This window comes from Ambystoma mexicanum, chromosome 12, assembly GCF_040938575.1.
Source record: "Ambystoma mexicanum isolate Mex_15411 chromosome 12, UKY_AmexF1_1, whole genome shotgun sequence".
Lineage (NCBI taxonomy): Eukaryota > Metazoa > Chordata > Amphibia > Caudata > Ambystomatidae > Ambystoma > Ambystoma mexicanum.
This window is the reverse complement of record NC_090936.1, coordinates 436,572,815-436,586,001: the sequence shown is the minus strand read 5'-3', so window position 1 is coordinate 436,586,001 and position 13,187 is coordinate 436,572,815. Positions and strand designations below refer to the sequence as shown.

Below are 13,187 nucleotides of genomic sequence, written 5' to 3'. Positions count from 1 at the left end.
TTTGATACCATGCCTTCCTTACAGTACACAAATATGCACTGAAGTGTGCCCGATTACTACAAGACACGAGGGCCTGTAATGGTAGAAGTGATGGAGATAGACCAGCAAGGGATTTTTTTTTTGGGCACAATTGTTCTACATGTATCGTTTATATTTTGGTGCTGGTGGTGATTGGGAAGCTGTGGAGGATTTAAGTGTCATCGACCATAGGGATAGTGACCGTAAGCCACTTCAGTTGCAATAAAAAAATGAGAGTTACTTCTTGTAATGTTATAGTGCGCGCAGCTCCGGATCAGATCTCTAAGAATGCGAAGCGGGTTATAAAATGGGACCAAATATTGATGACTGGGACAAAACAGCTTATCTACCACACAATACTATCAACTATTGAGTGCTTTATTGGCAAAGCTCTAACCGACAGTGAGATACTAGGTACATTCAAGCATTTGTTAACACTACTAAGCCCACTATTTACTAGGCTTGTATTTTTGAATGTGCCCAGAAAGGAATGGATGAGGGCGAGTGGTTTGATAAGGAGTGTAGATTGCTCAAACACGATTTAATGTGTTATCTTGCTAGTAATGGCAAGGCTGATCAGGAGTTGCTAAAACACAAAAGGTGCACCCATAGTAGTCGAGTAAATGCAAAGAAAGCAGCTGTATAAAACCAGATGGGATGAGCTTACACTTGCAATGACAATTAGAAAAACAAGTTACTTCTTACCTTGTAACGTTCTTTCGATGGGATGTTCCTCCGACGTATTCCTTATCTTAGATATCTCTTTCCAGCTTTGCTGGCCTCGGAAAATTTTTCTCTAGAGGGCGCTGCGCGTCGACGTCCGCGAGTCGATGTCCCTCAACAGCCGCCGTATCGACGTTGACGTCATCCTGCCTATAAAGGCCGTGCGCAGCGTCCATTGCTCAGTTCCGTTTTTCTGCGCTTACTCAGTGCCTCGGAATATCGTTGCTCAGTTTCGTAGAGAATTTATCCTATTTCCTCGAGATATTCGATCCTTACTCGATGGCTTCCTCGTCGGAACCGACGACCCCTCGGTCCGGCTTAAAAAAATGCTGAGACTGTGGGAAAAAGATGTCGCTGACTGACCCTCACAGAGTTTGTCTGTGGTGTTTGGGAGCTGAACATCATTGTTCGGAGTGCGAGGACTGTATGTCCATGACAGCAAAGGCCCTGAAGGAGCGTAGGGGAAAGCTGGAAAAAGTTAAGACTTCAAAAGCTCCTTCTTCCTCGACGAAGTAGAGACATTCGTCTCCTCGTCACCATTCGCGCTCCAGGTCTCGGAGTGGGTCCCATCACTCCTCGAGATCGAAGCACTCGAAGAGGAGACGTCGAAGATCCCCTTCTCCGTCCTCCTCTTCCTCTGTTTCTCCTAAGAGAATCCCTTGCCCCACGAAACATAGTTCCCGGGCTGAATGGGAGGAATTCCGCAAAAATATGATGAGCGTCTTCGAGAAAGCGGCCTCGACCCCCTCGAAGACTGCCGAGAGCGATGCTCTGGTCGAAAGACCCGAAGGTCAAAAACGCAGCGAGTTGCAGTACCCGGCGAAGGAAGCTTCTCGAGCGCGTCACGAACCCTCGAGTAAAGCTATGACCTCGAAACCTTCTTTGACAACAGCTGGATTTACTTTCACTCCACAGTCTCTCACAAGTTGAGCCCCATGTTCGTGGACTGTTGGCTTTATGAAAATATTACGCTGCTGGCTGTTTACTTCACGTGAAAGCTCCATGCTGTTTGTTGACAGAGTAACGAAAGCGCCCTGTCTGCTTGTGTGCCTAAATGTTTAAGTGGGCAGAAAGTGGGCAGAAAGCTTCCCCGCTTTTTTTCGGCATCTGATTTGGGGGCGTGTGCTTAAATAAGGTCGTGAACATCCTGCAAGGGGCATATACCTCAGTTAATCGAGTATTTTTTTTTCCATTTCACCATCTCAATTGCACATTAAAAAAAATGCAACATAAAGAGGAATCCATCAATGCATTACAATCACACTGTCTGCAGACTGCAGGCAGAGGCTGGCTGTACCAGCAGCAGGCCAGGCATCGCGGCACCAGGGCACCGTGAAATGATTGGGAGGTTCGGGGGGTCAGATAAGGGTCATGACTGATAAGTGTTGGCATGGGCGTGGCAGCTCTCGCCTCGATCAAGCGCTGGCACGTGCGCATTAGTGGCAAGCATGCACGTGCCACTTGCTCCTCTGAGGGTCATTTTAGTGATGATTTGCGATGGGATGCTGTCATGCTGCCTACAGTCCAGTTTGCAGACAGTACTTCTTTGGCCCCCAGGCAGCAGGCCGACCGTCCTTCTGATGCAACCTGCGTCCTCCTGTTCTGGTCCTGGGCCGGCCCTGCACTACCCTGCAGCAGCCTCATGCTGTGCTGGGGGTGCTGCCAGACCAGTAGGCCACATCCTGGTGGCGGTAAGCGAGCTGATTCCAGCCCGAGGCAGAGCAGCAGGCGATCCGGGTAAGTGTGAAACTCCACACTCCAGTGGGAATGTCGGTATAGGTCTTCATGACCTCCACATGCCCCATGCCCCCCTGGGAATACCCACACACCTCAGGTTTTGCATGTGAGAAAAACTGCATGCGCAAAGGTAACTGCATGCAGTTTTCTCTTAAATGAACCGGTCCTCACACACATTGTGCTGCCTTTGCTTACTTGCATGCACCGATGGCACACTGAAGGGCACTATTTTCTGTATTGACCACTTAGGGCAGAAACACCTATTCCTTGACCTTCCTTACAATCCACTGCCCACACACACCACTCTATTAATCCGTAAACACAAGACAAAATGAATTTGCCAAATCAAGAGTAACCTGGCGCGCATCTATGGCAGCATGCATATTTGTGGAGAAAGACACTCATTGGCAGGACAAGTGCTTTAAGTCATTAACAGTAGAATCAGGGAGCTCTTTGAACTGAAACAAATTACCAGTCCTTAGCAACACAACGCTGGAGGGTTATAGACGCAAGTCATTGCCAAAAAGCCTATGCAGTTGCAGCACTGCATGAACAACCGCCCTCCCACTGAAAGAAGGAATACATCAAAACAACACAACGAAACCAGCCGGTGGCCACTGGTAGTCTTGGATAAATGGCACACATTCCATACATGAAAAACAGCAATTAGGGCAGAGATATTTAAACATTTGTACTCCCCAGAAAACTCTTTTGGTTTAGGCTATTAGGTAACACTGTAAGCGCTGCCCATAAACGAAAACTATTAGTATGCAAAGGGAAGATAGCAGGAGAGAGATGGGATGTGGATGTTTGGCATCTTACCCAACCTTTGCCCACCCCTACTCATATTAGTCCCCATCACCCAGTACCTGACCCGGCCTGCCAAAAAGACGACGGACCCACCCCTCTAGATCTCCTTGAGCAAGCGTGGTGCTGTTACGGGGATGTCAATGTTATTTTTAGTCCGTCTTCTGAAAGATGATGGCTTATTTGCAGCTTTAAACCAGCACCAGGTGTATTCAAAATGTCGATGTATGACTTCTGCCGCTTGATTTGTAAGCAGTAGGCTTGCACCTGTTCCTTGCACTCAATTCCTATTAAAAATAAAGCACTGGCAAAGCCAACATTTTCGGCTGTTGCGTAGGCATTAGATGGGCATTTGCCAAGAACTGACACGATAGGCCCATCTGCGAACACCATTTGCCATCTTGTGTACAGTAAGTACAATTATGGTATTGCCTGGAAAATCCCTATCCAAGTAAAAACCGTTTACTTTGCCAATGCTTGTTTTATGCTAGTGGGGCTCACATTCTGTGCCGAGCACATTCGAGCTGTGTCTCCTGTAGTCACTCTGGACTCTCGTCACCAAGATGCACACCCCTAACCCATTTTGACGTTTAATGTGGACAGTAGTCTTGGCTGAGGAGTCGGGTCAATTTAATATAGGCTGTAATGAAGAAATCAGGGACGTCATTTGGTACGCATACAGCTCATCTTCCTAGCAGTCCAAACAGAGGCGACAGTGGCAGGTGAATAGGCAGTGAATGGACTTTGCCTTGTTTTTCTTTAGGTAAAATTGGAAGATGGTGGCCTTCTCTTGGAAGTACAAAAGCTATTCAACTAAGTTTTTACCTGTTTTTGACAATCAAGGCTGTTCACCTGTAACCTCAGAAGACCGATATGACACTTCTCTGTACCTGCAACTCTGCCTGTAAAGCATACGTCTTAAGCTGTCTTAATCTTGAAAGCTGTAACCAAGTGAATATACTGTAACAGTGCCACGATGCCTACGGGCCGCTGGGCGCTTTATAAATCCAAATAAATAAATGTGGGAATGTTGATGGGTGTCTTCCTGAAAGCGGGACTTGAAACCTTTGCAGGTAACAAAATTGCTTTGGTTGAAATCCATATGTAGCTGTGTTTATCACAGACTCTTGTAAGAAGTGCGTTGGATATGAAAGGCAACTCTATCAGTGCATCTTACAATTGCTTACATGCTTACATCTTAAATGTTTGCTTAAAATCCTTTTCCTTTATTTTCTTACAAAATATATTATCCGAAAAAAAAAACAAAGTGAAATGTCCTTAATATAGCATCCTCTTGGGGAAACAGATCACAGATGTATAATGTTTATATTTTATTAACAACTAGATAATCCATTTAAAGCTTAGAGGAGTATCTGTTGAATTAGACTCGAGATCTGGAGGGGGCATGGGTGTCGTGTCGCGGGAGGCGAAATGGTTTTGGAGGGGGTGGGAGTAGGACATGGGTTTCAGGGGAGCAACATGGGTATCCGGGGGTCTAAGACTGTCTGTTCCCCAGGCCCCCAAAACTGTTAAAATGGCCCTGGCTTTGCACCAACATCTGCCCAGCATTATTTTTTGCAGACGACGTTGTGCTATTAGCCACAACTCCAGCAGGGATCTGCCTTTGCTTAGATCATTTTGTCACTAAATGTTCTGAATTGGGCATCATAATCAATAAGATTAAGACTAAGACAATGTTGTTTAGGCCCAGAAGATCGAAGTCGTGTGTTTGTTCCCTGAAGGTCAATGGAACCAACCTTGTACAAGTCAATAATTTTGACTATTTAGGTGTTTGGTTCCTTGAGACAGGATTATGGGCATCCGAGGTAGTAAAATCACAGTTCATCCTGTAGAGAAACACAGGTGATCTTAGGAAATGTTTTGTGGAGAAAGGGCTGTATTACCTGCCATTAATACATACACAATCAAGACCACATCTGCTGTCCTGTATGGAGCTGAAATATGGGGTCACACAAACTGTCAGAGCTTGGGGGTAGTTGAGACTACATTTCTAAAGATGCTGCTAAGTCTGCCAAGAAGTTTTCCTATTCCTGGTTTGTTGATGGAGTGTGCCCTAGCACCAATCGTAGCCAAAACGCCTGGCAGCCAGTACAGTACTGGGCCAGACTCTGGGCGGCTCCAGAGCTTGGGAAGTATTGGGAAGCTTATATTGATCTAGTCAATTATCCTGGAAGTCGCTCTCTTCATTGGGTGGCCGATGTTGGGCAGCAATTAGATAAGGTGCGTTTGGGAGACATGTGGCGAAATCCGCAGATTATGACAGAAAGTTTAAAAAACAAAACAAAAATACTGGCTAACTTTAACATCCAAGAAAAACGTATAGGTTCTTTCTTGTTCTTGAAGTCTGGGCTGCCTTACCTGTGTGTGAAAACGGAGCAAGGCCCCGAGAGTTATCTGGATATAATTACACCAGCCTATGCACGTCCCTTAATTTTGGAATTTAGATGTGGTGTAATAAGGTTGCAACCTTTTCTTTCCAGATGGAAACACGGATTGTTCTGAAGTTTGTCCCATGTGTGGTTCAGATGTCGAGACAGTTGCCCATTTTCTGGTGTTCTGTCCCCACTTCCTTGACTTGAGAAACCTGTACTTTAATCTATTGTACAAGAAGGGTCATGTTAGTAATGTAACTGAAGCTGTGAAACTATAAATCCACGCAATCTGTTAATGATATTTACCTCATTGAAATGTTACTGATTGTGCATAGCTATTTTTAATGTTTAATATTTTTAAATGTTAATTTCCTTTAATATCCATGTTCTAATGCTTATCAAGCTTTTTATATTAGGAATTGATGTATATCTATTGTGTGTGAAGGAAAATGTGTCGAATAAAGCAATGCACAATAACTCATTCTCTATGCTGCTCTCCACCCATCTTGCCAGGCAACTCAAAGCTTCGTTATGAGTAGCACTCCACAGACATTTTTAAAATGAAGAAATCAAATAATCACAATTTACAGTGCCAGCCGTTTATGGCACATTGATAAACAAAATCACGATGTATACTTTCTATGGATTTACCCTTTTCTTTTGTGGTGCTTGTAGTTTAATTACATCTGCTTACACATAACTGTTCATGCATTAGTGAGTTTTACTTTCAAGAAGCAAGCAATCCTCCATCAGGCTTAGCTCCTGCGCAGAGCAACATTTGTACACTCAGGAATAACTAGTATCTCCAAACGCCAACAGGGCTCTTTCACTCCCTGATGATGCTATCTTTTAGTTTGAATTCTACTGCACAAAGAGGCTAGATGGAATACTTCCGCTGCTTTCCACTGAAAAACCAAGCAATAATAAGTGCAGTGATAGGGTTGGATGAGAACAAGAAAGCAAACAGGAACAGAACAGGAGGAATGGTTCTGGAGGAGAATATCAAGGAGGCGGCAAGGAATGCGCAAAGGCCAAGGTTGAGTTCAAGGAGGAGTAAAGAAGTGGAGAGAAGGACTATGAGGAAGTGTCAAAAATTGTATGGTAAAGGGACCTTGGGTGTGGAAAGGTACAGGGGTTTGAAACAAGGGCACGCCTTAGCAGATGGCATCCAAGCCAAGGCCATGCCAGGGACAGACTGCATCCAAGCCAAGGCCAAACCAGAGGCAGAGGGGGCTCAAAGCCATGACAGGGGAAGAGGGGCGGGGGGGCAAGCCAGTAAACGTTTAAACAGATTAACCACTAAAAGGGTTGATTTTGGTTCCTGCCCCGGTTGAGAATAATTTAATGAATTTTTTCTGCCGCCTGGGCAACCACAGCATCTCCTCAAATTACTTGCAGCAGACGCACAGGAAACAACTGCAGCTCTTTAAGTGGTTAATCTATCTAAACATACCCTTTTTGGAATTGAAATTCAGTTATTACAGAAAGATCTTAGTTTTGTACGCACAACTCAACGCAATCCATTCCCCACCTGGATTGGGGTAGCAAAACCTTTTCAAAACATTTGGTTAGAACATTATTTTGGAAATGTACAAGCTGAGGCAGAGAATGCAACAGGACTTCATATCTCCCCTAAATTGTATCCACCCAAGAAGTGGCTATCAGCAGAATCCATTAATTTTGAAAAAGCATCATTGAAGGGTCGAGAAAAAATAGAAAGTCAATCGACTGCACCATTTTACAGTAAAAAAGTTAGGCTCAAGAAAACCAGCTCTAGAACAAAAAAAAATGCAGAAATACTCCTAAATCCTCTGAAAAGGGCAGTACAATAGTTGACTCAACGGAGTAGTTGGCAGTGGTATGGCAGCTACTTAACCATAAGCAGCCATACAAGCTATAATTGCCTCTAATGAGATCCCAAAAAAGATACAATTGGACTCATTGCAGAGGAGGTATTGGCAGAAGGCTGCATTACCGAATCTGTTCGATTTATTCGCGGGTTATTAACCCGCAATGGAAATGTCCGTATGGGAAATGTCTGCAATGCAAAAATGTTCGTACGTTTCCCACCCCAACACACCCCCACCGCCCTACTTAAATTTCCTTCCGATGCGCTGCAAGTTTCCCTTCACTTCCGTGATGGGGAATCGGCACCATGGGGTCCTTTTCCTTTATTTTTTTATGTTTTATTTTCTGAGGGTAAGCTGTAAGGGTGTTTCAGCAAACCCCCACTCACTAGACAGTATAGTGAGCAGGGTTTTGCAGGGACTCCCCCACAGCCTGTGCGTTTATATTTTGTTTACCGACCCCGCCAAAAAAAATAAAATGCCACAAAAAAAACATTGGTAGATCAAACTTTTGTGGTTTGCGTTTAAGGTCTTTTGGTGGGGTCGGTAATTTGGATACGGTCATTTTGACCTATTCCGTATTACCAACAAAGAGAGGCCAATTCATTATTCCAAAATGGCAATTGGTCTACAATCCACAAAGGAGTAATTATGCCACTTGGAAGGCCCAGTTTTAGGAATATGGTCCATCCTGGAACCACCAGCTCTGTTTTATTCTTAAAAGAAAGATACAGATTATGTACTCCTATACAATGGATACCACAGTGGTGATAAATTAGGTTTAAAAAAAATATATATATTTTTTTGCTGCCGACTCCAATTATAGAGACATTATACACTAGCATCCCACAATGCAAAACCCTCCCTGCAGTAGAAAAATGTTTGCCATAACGCTCTCCCCCATTTTAGATACCAATGATTTTTATGATGCAGCTAGCACTTAACAAACTATTTTCTATAACAAAATTAATTCTGTGCTCAAATCTCCAGCACAGTATTCAGAGCTACCTTTGCGCTGAGCCTTCAGTGGTGTCTCAGAAAACTCTAAAATACTTGAGAAAATTTTAATTGGCCCAAAAACAAGCCCTCTTTTCCACCACCTCAGATGAGGCTACATCTCCTGTATGAATAATAGTATCAAGAATCACTGCAGGACCCTTTTTAACAATACGAGATCATGGCTTTAACTACATAAAACATTTCTCAACTCTGAAGTGCATTGCTACAATTCTGAAATTGACTAATGTACAACTAGTACACACAATATTGGTATTCTGCAATGATCATTTTAATCAGTAAGCTTCTTCCCTTACTTCTTTTGATCTTTCTATCATTTGCTTTCATTCCTGGTTTCGTTTATTCTTGCCATTTTTCTTCTTGCCTTTCCCCCTGGCCCCCCATCGCCAACTCTTTTCAATTGTTCTCCTTCCTTCCTGTCTTAACACTGCTCCTTGCTACAATTGATTAATATTCATTTTGTATTCTGTAATGATTAGACAGCACTAGTTATGCGCAGGCGAGTGACAGATATTTATGTAAATACAATTATAAGCTAAATGGGGAAATAAGGAAGGGGAGCCCAGCTAGCACAACAACTGCCATCTGGCCCGTTCTTGTGGAACCCAAGCTCATGCAGGGCTCAAGAGACGTAGAATCAGTTCACAAGGAAGCCAACCTTACACATCCCCTGTTCTTCACAAAGCCTCCAACAGGACTTCAACAAAGTAACATGAACTTTTAAACAGTCTCGGAGGTAAGATGGTCTGCAGCAATTCCTCCCATTCCTGGAACTAGTTGACTGCGGAACCATAGCACCTTGTGAAGAGAGGCACGATCCACGACCCCTTCCTTCTGCAGGATGATTCTCCATCTGAAACACTCAGCAGGAACTTAAAACCAAACTGTTGGAAGTTCCCTTTGGCCATTCCAAATTCCACACTCTGTTGTCCTCGGTCTTAACCGCAAACCTGAACAACTCTTTCACTCTGATAGGGTCTGACCACTTACGTACCCAAATCCGAAGAGCCAAGGTCAGCTTGATCCTCACTGTGTCCCCGGTATATGGTGACACCCTCTCTCTCACTCCACTCCGATCATACAACTTGTTCCTCAACTGACTTTTCAATATTCTCTCTCACACACACATCACAATCCCTCCTCTGACAATGTAGGCCGACTCAACCATAGGGGAAAGAGTTTTGTATTGGCTTTCCACCCCCTACCATGCTACTGTGTGTAGCGAACCTAAGAGCCATCACAACCTCCCATACAGCAACTTTCCAATTTTGTCCATTCGCCCATGCCCACCAGATTGCCTCCTTCAACACCCTGCTAAAACGCTCCACCACACCATTGGTTTGTGGGTGGTAAATGGCACTAGTTGAGTGTGAGATAGCATGCTTCAGTCAATATCACTCTGGGATAACCCTCTCTGCCACACAACTCCTCCAGAAATACCACCGCTCATGTAGGGGTCACACTGTGTCACTATTACCTCTGCCCTTCTAGTAAGCAGATTCAACACCACCACACAAAATGTCTGAACCCCATTACACCAAATGGGACCCAATACATCAATGCCAATTTTGCCCCACAGCTGTGTTGGAATATCAGTTACCGCCATAGGACACTTTGCGCTCACACACACTTTATCGCTTCTTTTGCAAAAGATACCATCCCTGACTGCCCTCTCTATTTGAAGGTTGCACGCTAACCACCAGTAATCATTGCAAATTTGGGGTTTTGTTTTCCCCATGTCCTGACCCATAACTACTAGACACTTCCTGATGCCTTCCGTTGGGATGACCATATCCCCTCTCCACAGCAGCCCATTCTGGAATCAATACCTCATCCTTTGTTAGGGAGAATTCTCATTTCATGGCTAATTTCCCTTACCTAGCGAGTGCCCCAGCAGCTTTGCTGCATCTCTGGAGTTATTTCTTTCCACTTGGTGTGAGCTTTTCCCCCACTCTTACCCATGTTTTGCTATGTGTCTTTTACCTGTTTTTAGGATTGTGGGCTCTGGAGTACACCACTTCAGTGGCCCCCTTCTTGTGTATGTTACACAGCACCTTCAGTGCAGTGACACCGGGTTGTCATACGGACTTCCCACCAACTCCATTTCTGAGGCTGACTACTGTCCCCCAGAAAAGGGTAAAGTTGCCATTAACTTAACTTGCTCATGTAACCACAGAACCAGTACACCCCAGCTTACATGGAGTACTGGAAAGGGTTAAACCATAGCTCTTTTTATCTGTACCTCCTAGAGCATTGTTTCGCTCTTTTAAAATTTAGAATTGGCTGGTGGCAGTGGTATCTACCCTAAACTTTCCTACCGCGGTTATCTTATATACCGTTTTATGCTTATGAGTCATTATTGTAACTGACTATTTGTCTCATTTATTTCTCTTTTGTTATTTTATTTTTCAATTACCCATCAATCCTCCCCTACTCCAACCCACAATCTCGGTGAATTTATGAATGTTTGTATTTTTGTCTTTGTAAATCACATTATATGTTTTTGGATTTGATAATAGCAGCACTAATAGCCCTGATTTGAGAAAGGCTTTCAATAGCCGAAACACGTGTCATCACTAAGGGCAAAGCATTAAAACTCAAGTTTATGTCTTAAAAACCTGGCGCATTCCTTGATTTCTGAGTGTGTACGAATAATCTACTATCTCCAAGGTGGTTCTGTAGACTTCTTACCACCTAACTCAGACAGGACGCGAGAGACCAACAACGTAAAGAAATTCTAAATAAATGTTTCAAATCATCAAAAGTGTTGCCTGACAGAATAGTCTCTCAAAAGAGTCTAATCACATATATATTGTTAACTAATTGTCACATTGCATCTTTCTCCCCCACTCTTCCCGGGAGATCGAACTGTCTTCAATCTCGAAGACCACCTCATTCCCTTTGTCCCCATCATCCTTTTCAACATTAGAGGACATTCTTAATAAAAAGCCTGCGGCCTGGTGCTCTACCTCAGGAATGTATTTTATGGTGCAATCATACTCCTGAAGACAAGACCCCATCTTCTGATTCTGCCTGAAACCGTGTGCAACTCTTTTGAAGTGATGATCTCAACTAAAGGTTTATGATCCATATGAAACACGAACTTTGTACCCCATACAAAATTACAGAACTTCTCTAAGGTCCACTTGACCGCCAAAGACTCCTTTTCAATGGTTGCATAGTTCTTCTGCGCTCCTTTCAAGAGTTTCGAAGCAAAGGCTATTACGTACTCTGTGCTGCCTTCTACCTGGGTCATCAGAGCCCCCAACTCCCTGTTGCTAGCATCAGTCGTGATGATCGTGCTTCTCCCTCTCTTGTAATTCAGTAGTGTGAGGGCTTTAGTCAAGGCATCCTTTATGAGTGCAAGCTCTTCCTTGCAGGTGTTAATCCACACAAATTCTCCTTTGCTCTTGAGAAGTACCCACATATTCACATTTTGGGTGGCAGAATTGTTAATTAACTTTGAATACTATTCTGCCATTCCCAGGAATGCCCGTAGTTTCTCTCGCCCGTTTGGTGCAGGCATGCCTTCGATTGCATCAGACCAATTCTTCTTGGGACGAATGCCCTCCTTTGATATAACATGTCCAAGATATTCAATTTCACTTCAGTTGATTTTGCACTTCTCCCTGCTGAGGGTCATACCTGCTTTCTGTAATTTTTTTAAACACATCCTGAAGCCTCTCATTGTGTGTTTCAAGATTATCCGCATAGATCAGTACTCCCGGGTCTTCATCAAATATTCAATACATGATCTTCTGAAAAACCGAAGCTACGGAGATCAGTCCAAAAGGCATCTACTTATACGGATATAGACCTTCTGGTGTTATAGACGCACTCAAATGTCTGACCTTTTTGTGTAGTTTCACCTAGTGATATGTTGAAGTGAGGTCTAACGTAGAGAAGAACCCTGCTGGTCCCATGGTGGATATGATTTCTTGGATATTCGGCAGCGGATATCGTTCTGGTAGAATGCATTTGTTCAGCTCTCTCATATCTACACAAATTTGCATCTTCCGTGAACCTTTTCTCACTACAACTAACTGAGAGACTGTCACGATCACTGGGTTTCCCCTAAAGAGATCTTCCAAGGTTTCCTGGTCTAGCAGTGTAAATTCATGGGTCAAGGGCAAATAGGACTTGGTGGCTATTCTGTTTAGAACACTTCATTATATTCCCAACATGGCCGCCCTGTTGAATTCCTGGTAATTGAATGTGCAGTCTAGTGGCAGTCACTCTCTGGGTATTTAAGCCCCTCCCCTTTTTCATTCCTCGCTTCGCGTCGTATTATCTTCAGTGACACTTACCGCGGTTCGGAATTCCTGTCAAGATTCCCTCAGAATAATTTCCCTTTTTGTCCGTAGTAATTATTTCCCAATCCTGTGTTTCCCCTCTAGTTCCACCCTCATCATTTCCTTCTTGTTTTGCCTTTTGAATTCTCCTTGCACGAGTCAGTTTGAATTCCTGTTGGAACTATTGGAGCTGATGTTTCCACAGTCACCGCAAGTATAGCTTTACATACTCGGGTGTTGTGGGTTAAGGCACTGTTTCTTGGAATGTAAACGGAACCCTTTTAAGGTGCCAAGGATCGGAGTTGTTGTATTGGAATGAACGAGTAGAACTCGTGGATATTTGTACGCCGCTC

At 43.8% G+C, this 13,187-nt stretch overlaps 1 protein-coding gene across 8 annotated transcripts in view; it reads right to left on the bottom strand.

The window, feature by feature from the left end:
- Positions 1 to 13,187, bottom strand: part of ERC1 (ELKS/RAB6-interacting/CAST family member 1) — a 2,866,486-nt gene that overhangs the window by 2,085,399 nt on the left and 767,900 nt on the right. The window lies entirely within an intron of this gene.